The 7,869-nt window shown below is 38.0% G+C and overlaps 1 pseudogene; it reads right to left on the bottom strand.

Annotated features, from left to right (window-relative positions):
* Positions 1-6,898: 6,898 nt before the first annotated feature.
* Positions 6,899-7,869, bottom strand: LOC136255231 (uncharacterized; annotated as a pseudogene).

Here is a 7,869-nt window from a genome sequence, read left to right as displayed (position 1 = left end):
TTCTAGCTGATGTCTCTACAAGGTAGCTAGTTTGTAGCTGAACTCTCTACATGGTGGTTTCTTTGTAACTGAACTTTCTACAAGGTGACTTCTTCTAGCTGATCTTTCAATAGGGTGATTTGTTTGTAGCTTCACTCTCTACAAGGTAACTTCTTCTAGCTGATCTCTCTACAGGGAGATTTGTTTGTAGCTGAACTTTCTAAATGATGGTTTCTTTGTAGCTGAACTCTCTACAAGTTAACTTCTTCTAGCTGATCTCTCTGCAGGGTGATTTGTTTGTAGCTGAATTCTGTACAGGTGATTTGTTTGCAGCTGAGCTCTTTACAGAATGGTTTCTTTGTAGCTGAACTCTCTACAAGGTAACTTCTTCTAACTGATCTTTCTACGGGGCAATTTGTTTCTGGCAGGGGGGATTTTCTACTGGGTGATTTCTTTGCAGCTGAATTCTCTACATGGTGGTTTCTTTGTAGCTGAACTCTCTACAAGGTAATTTCTTCTAGCTGATCTCTGTACAGGGAGATTTGTTTGTAGCTGAACTATCTACAAGGTAACTTCTTCTAGCTGATCTCTCTACAGGGTGATTTGTTCATAGCTGAATTCTGTACAGGTGATTTGTTTGCAGCTGAGCTCTTTACAAAATGGTTTCTTTGTAGCTGAACTCTCTACAAGATAACTTCTTCTAACTGATCTTTCTACAGGGCAATTTGTTCGTGGCAGAATTTTATACAGGCTGATTTCTTTGCAGCTGAACTCTCTACATGGTGGTTTCTTTGTAGCTGAACTCTCTACAAGGTAACTTCTTCTAGCTGATCTCTCTACAGGGTGATTTGTTTGTAGCTGAACGATCTACAAGGTAACTTCTTCTAGCTGATCTCTCTACAGGGAGATTTGTTTGTAGCTGAACTCTCTACAGGTGATTTGTTTGAAGCTGAACTCTCTAAATGATGGTTTCTTTGTAGCTGAACTCTCTACAAGTTAACTTCTTCTAGCTGATCTCTCTACATGGTGATTTGTTTGTAGCTGAATTCTGTATAGGTGATTTGTTTGCAGCTGAGCTCTTTAAATAATGGTTTCTTTGTAGCTGAACTCTCTACAAGGTAACTTCTTCTATCTGATGTCTCTACAAGGTCACTAGTTTGTAGCTGAGCTCTCTAAATGGTGGTTTTTTTGTAACTGAACTCTCTACAAGGTGACCTCTTCTAGCTGATCTTTCTACAGGGTGATTTGTTTGAAGCTGAACTCTCTACAAGGTAACTTCTTCTAGCTGATCTCTCTACAGGGAGATTTGTTTGTAGCTGAACTCTTTACATGATGGTTTCTTTGTAGCTGAACTCTCTACAAGGTAACTTCTTCTAGCTAATCTCTCTACAGGGAGATTTGTTTGTAGCTGAACTCTCTACATGATGGTTTCTTTGTAGCTGAACTCTCTGCAAGGTAACTTCTTCTATTGATCTCTCCACAGGGCGATTTGTTTGTAGCTGAACTCTCTACATGGTGGTTTCTTTGCAGCTGAACTCTACAAGGTGATTTTTTCTAGCTGAACTATCTCTTTCCATAGTTGCATGAACTCCCTACAAGGTAACTCTTCTAGCTGATCTCTCTACAGGGTGACTTGTGTGTAGCTGATCTCTATACAGGTTTCTTATTTCTAGCTGATCTCTTGAATTCTCTTTAGGGTGACTGCTCTATTAGAGTATCTCGATCTCGCACTTGCTGCACCAAGTTGGATTTCGTGTTATAACTCCGTGGCTTTAAGTCTGATTCTTCTACACCATTGATGAGCCTTTCTAAGATGATTACTCCATCTGTACAACGATTTTCAAAGCATTACCCCAAGCGGTTAATCTGGTAGGCTTGGCAAGCAGTCGTTTTTTTATTAGCTGATCTCGATTGCGTAATTGTTACACACTGTTGGTTTTTTCGTTGTAGCTTCCTGGTTTTTAGCTCGATTTCTTTCAAACCACAAAAGGTTTGAGGTTCAATAGTTAACCTATTCACCCACCGATTTTCAGCTTTTTCCCATACGCGGTTTACCCTGTAGGCGTGACAACATATTGGTGTTATTTTTCGTGAATAATCGCTCATAACTCTTTGCCTGTTTATTGTATTCCAGCCAAAGTTGGTACCAAGATGCGCCTTTATATCCTCCTTCTGTGTGCCAAATTTCAAGGCAATCGGATATGGCGTTCGAGTTTTATAGCAGTTTTTGTAAGTGTGCGACAAGAAAAAGAAAAATAAGAAGAAAAAAAACGAAGAAACTGAGCCAATTTTTGAAGTTGCATATCTCGGGAACGCGCGAAGCGATTTTGCTCAAATTTGGAATGTGGAGTGCTGCAGTTGGAGGGCATGTCCACAGCAAAAATCGTCTTGTTTCATCAAGGAAGCACAGAGCTACGGAGGTGCGAAAATTGCGTTTTCTTTCTTCCTGTCAATATACTCACGGGTGTTACGCGCCGGCTTCTTGGGCCGCACGACACACTACCGTGTGTCTTGATTCAAACAAACTGTTCTCATCTCAGAGTCTGGGGAAGAAAACACAGAATCGTACACTTTCACTTCATTCTTGGCACAAGAGACGGTAGATGCAACACACCAATGGAACCGATTGTTTAGTTGGCTTTACTTGTCTTGTCTGGTAGGGCAGCTTGGATTTGAAAAATCGTGCTTCGTTTTGTGATTTTGAAATAAAGCAGCCCTGCATGTGCTGCTTATTGCTGTGTGTACTTTTAAACTACAACAACTTACGATTGATCAAGATCTTAAGTCACATGAGCACACTTCACTTGTAACCAGCAAAGCAGCAAAGCAAATCACATACTTGGGTTGATTAAAAGAAGTTTTTCTTATTAATTTTAGACTCCGACATATGCATGTTGGTTAGTCTTTACAGATCTATGGTACGTGCTATACTAGAGTATGGTAATGTAATATGGGGACCCCACTACCTATTAGACCAAAAGAAGGTTGAAACAATTCAGCAAAGAGCAACAAAATTGATAAACAATTTGCATGATGGTGACTATGGCACAAGACTCACAGAATTAAGGTTGCCTTCGCTTAATTATTGTCGTCAGCATGGTGACATGATACTTCTATATCAGATATTTAGTAATTTCATGGATATCAATGTAAATGACTTTTTCACACAGTCACCAGGAATTACCAGAGGAAAAATTAACAAGTGCCATTCTTCTTGTTTGCTACGAAGTAACTTTTTTTCCCATTGTGTAGTGAATTCTTGGAACAGTTTACCACAACATATTATTGAGGCATGCTCATTGAACAACTTCAAGTCAAAGCTGGATATGCATTGGACTATTAATAGTTATGTTTTTCTATCATGATTTGGTGTACAGGCTATTTTAGCCTCTTTGCCAAAATAAAAATAAATGAATAAATAACTCTAGATAAAATCTGGCTAAGTAGCAAGTTTCATCCGGTCATTTGTGTGGAACACGAAATTTTAAAAATATAGCTTGCCACACCGTCACTTTTATTCAGTAAGAATTATAAATGATTGGAATGGAGTGATTCCCACATGATTCAGTTAATGTTAATTCGACCAATTTGTTTAAGACACCCTAGACGTTCAGCTTTTTCCACGAGTAAACCCTCAGTGGAGTGCTTTACCAGTCAGTCAGGCAGTCAGTCTAAAATTCAAAGTTTTGGCGATTTTTAAAATTCTATATCCGGCCACCTGTAAGCATTTTTTATATTCAATGCTGTTTTATGTATTATATGGACTAGTACTATTCTGTAAAGGTGATTTTCGTTTCGTAAGATATCTCTAGGATGATTTTTTAAGGCAGGATTTTGGGTGGCGCACAAAAATTTTCACATGGATTCCTACTTAAATGGTACAATTGTACTGTTTGATTATCGTTTGTATTTGCATTTTTTGTCAATCTTAGCCATGCAGATCTCCCTGTCATCAGGATTATAAAACTTGAAGGTAGTATTTGATTCCAACAGTTCTGAATGAAGTTCACTGTTCCAGAAACCTTCTTGAGAGACTTTCTGCTCAACAAACTTTAAAAGTCATCATTTTTCAATGAAGATGATTGCCTATCTGATGATTCTACCACACATGCACAACAGCACTAACAGCAATGCCTTAGATTGATTATATAACTTACAAACTATAGCCCTCTGCCTAATCACCTTTTGATACTACAAAAAATCACTTTTAATAAATAACGAGCATTTGTAGCTGCCAACCATACACCCAAAACCTTTTCAATCCCAGTGAATAAAGCAAAGCATGGAAATCAATCCTTCACCTCATCTATTTTTGATGATGAGGCTTGCTGAGTTCTTATATCGACAATACTAAGCCTATATTAGCAATGAGATCTTGTACTACTAGCTACTTTGTGTAACAAGAAATGCCATAGCCTTGTTTTGTGGTATTGTAGTCATGGCAAAAAGGCCCACTTTGTAAAGAAGAGCTCAAGCTCTAACTATGTAACACAGGTCTCATTCCAGCATGCTTTTTGGATCCCAAGTGGTGTCAATTAAATTAGGATTACAGCTTCAATTCTTTTATATGGATACATGGCTTCAGTGACACAAGCTGTACGATTGAAGCAGAATATCAACACCTTGGTTTGTACAAAGGTTACACCATCTCAACACATATCAACACTTGCCTTCCACCAGTAAATGTGTCAATTGGATCAAAACTTTCAAGTCTAATTTTACTCAGTGTGTTTATACAGGCTATATTAGCAGTTTGACACTCTTCCTTAATATTGCAAATTATTAACTCTTGCTATCACTTTCTGGGAAGACTTCCTGCTGTCACATGAATGTATAGCTTCATTGAACGCAACAGTAAATCCAATAGCCGAGACCCAGCAGTGGTCACTACAGTCTGAACAGAAAAGTGACTGGTTTTCTACAGATGAGAAAGTGCCCACTGGATTTTTAAGTCAGTGTTTTAAGTGTTAAGCTTATAGTAGGCATTCCAGTCTAATTTTTGAATTTTGGAAAAATGGGCTTTTTATATGCTCAATAGATAGAGTATTGATTGCCGATCTCAGAAATATATAGTTTGTTGGGCTGGAATTAGCTACTTTGGCATGCACAGTGCTTAAAAATTGAAAAAAGGTACATTTTTTCTCCAAGGCTCCCCATACATTTTAAAGGGAAAAATGGCACAATTGAATCAGGAAGCCATCTAGCAATCTGGACTATCTTGAAACTGCAGTTGCTTCTAGCTGCAAGTTTGTACATGTAATGAGAGTAGCTTCAGATTGTATCGGATCTCAGCGATCTTTGTATGCTTTGTGGTGAGCAAATCAGTATGTTTCACGGCCTACTTCACACTTCTCAATACAATGGTGTATACCCATATAGGCAAGTGGCTATCTCAAGTAAGTAAAAACATCAAGTTAACAACTTATAAAGGTAAACAACTAAAGTGGAGGTGCCACAATGATGCAACAATACCTAAGGTGGAGTTGTGGTTTCAATTATGGCATTGTTATTCCGACTTTGAAGTGGTTTATACTTTTGAGCTGATGACACAGCCATCAGAAAATTGCTCTGGAGCTGAAAATCGCTAACCCGAGCGAAGTAATTACGCACTTTAAAGTAAGTACTAGTGACTACCTTCCACCCAACAGTACGTTTTTAAAAGTTTTAAAGTATTCCACATACATTGCATGGCTTGAAAAGATTACAAAACAACACAAAACTTACTTATATGTAACGCGCACGATAAAACTAAGATTTTCATGATTATCAGCGTGTGGACAAACCCCACAGCGATTTTCATCCTCATTGGAGCTCGGACGACGGAGCAATCCCAAGTTAAACACGAGTTGTTATTTTGTGCCAGGGTTCTATTGGGGAATATACGGAGAATTTCTTTATTTAAAAATCTCGGATACTGGAATGTCTACTTATAGGTACTCCTCATGAACAATGAAGTGTGGTGATCCACTTCAAATTAGCTACTGATCGTCATCATTAGTAACTACTCATGCAGTGCAAGTTGAAAAGTCTGGTTAACAAATCTTTTATTATTTTATTTATTATTAACACTTTACAGTGACCAGCACTGAAGGTCTACAGCAACATGTTCCTCTGAATGTAGAGGGAGCTTGCATGGTTAAATAGCTGCCAAACTAATTATCAAGCTAGGCTGAGTCGTGATCATTGGGTGAAGCCAGATTATAGTATACTACTATAGAGTTTTATGTATCAGTGTTGCTGCTGCTATAAGACAATTCTCAAAACAAGGAGAATTTTAAGCCTTTCAAAATTAAATTTGAGGGTACTTTTGCTGGTTGAGCGTGCTATTTTAAAGGTCAACCTTGCCTTAGAGACTTTTAAAGCTTGAAATTGAATTTAAGGACAAGTGAAAGTTAATGTGTTACTTTAAAAACAGGCTTAATTTTAAGACACTTGGGCTCTTGGATATCTAACTTAATAGTCAGTTCAGTACTACAAGTGTGAAAGTTAATGTGTTGTGTGTATGCAGTTTTAACCTGGGAAATATTTACATATTAGCTAGACTGTCTCAAGATCGAACTGATCTGCATACAGTGTAATTGTCACTCACAATTTAAGGGGTGTATCTGAGATTTTGGGAAGGGTATTACATCTACATATTATAACATCAAGTTGCAGTTCTCCAACATGGAACAATTTCAAGTACTGCTCAAGTTCCCCTGTAGTCAAAAGATCAACATTTGAAATAGTGAAACCAACTTTTTAACAAATTCTCCATATCAAGAAAAATGGAGTCAACAGATCCGACTCCAAAGTTTTACATCCCAACTCTGTAAAGTGTCCACAAGTTCCATTGTATACACACATATCTACTGTATGCACACACCATGTCATTCTGTATACTGTCTATATACCAGGAAACTGATTTAGTTGCCATTTACTGGCTGCACCTTTTATGGTACACAATTGATCATTTGAACTATAACAGTACAGCAAAGAAGAAATTTTTTAAAGTAATTAATGTTTGACTACTTCGTGAAATAATCTTGGGCTACCTATTGGTCAGCAGATTCTTCAAAGCATGAGCGGCATATCCATACTCTCTTCTTCGGTGATCTTTCGAGACCAACACAATTAAAGTGGTATCATACTAAGCAGCTTTCACAAACAATTGAATTCTGTTCATCGTCAATTATCTCCCTTGTGCATCTTCCACAATACCATGTGGGATTGGCTTAAATTATAGATACTACACTGTTAATAGCTGCCCATGCTTCCCGGGTGCAATACTTCCTGCACATATCTAAGCAGACCACTCATGAAATATAAACGTTTTGTAAATTGTATTGCACCTGGGAAGCATGGGCAGTGTAGTATCTATAATTCAAGCCAATCCCACATGGTATTGTGGAAGATGCACAAGGGAGATAATTGACGATGAACAGAATTCAATTGTTTGTGAAAGCTGCTTAGTATGGTACCACTTTAATTGTGTTGGTCGATGAAACCATCTCAGGTCTCATTTCTACATCATCCTCTTCTATAATTCGGCTCCCATCTATGGCGTCCTTTGCAATTTGTAGATCAACAAACCAGGTTAAAATCACTAAAAATGAAAACATCTTCCAAGATCCACACAGGTTATTTAACATACATACCAAGTTCCTTTTGCTTAGCACCTTTGTATAGGAATGACACAGGCCTGCTTCCTCTGGACTTCTTTCTAGGGAGACCAATAACAGTCTTGTCAGCTCCTTTAGGTCTTCCTCTCTTTCGCATTTTACTAGGTAACCTAATACTTTGTAACTCAGTGGATGCAATCAGATTGTGATAAATGTTTTGCAAGTTTGTACCACAGTTCTAATACCACCCCTGGTAATTTACTGATTGCACTGTTTCACACACACACAC

Source organism: Dysidea avara, chromosome 5 (assembly GCF_963678975.1).
Source record: "Dysidea avara chromosome 5, odDysAvar1.4, whole genome shotgun sequence".
NCBI lineage: Eukaryota > Metazoa > Porifera > Demospongiae > Dictyoceratida > Dysideidae > Dysidea > Dysidea avara.
The sequence above is the reverse complement of the archived record's forward strand: the minus strand, read 5'-3'. Positions and strand labels throughout refer to the sequence as shown.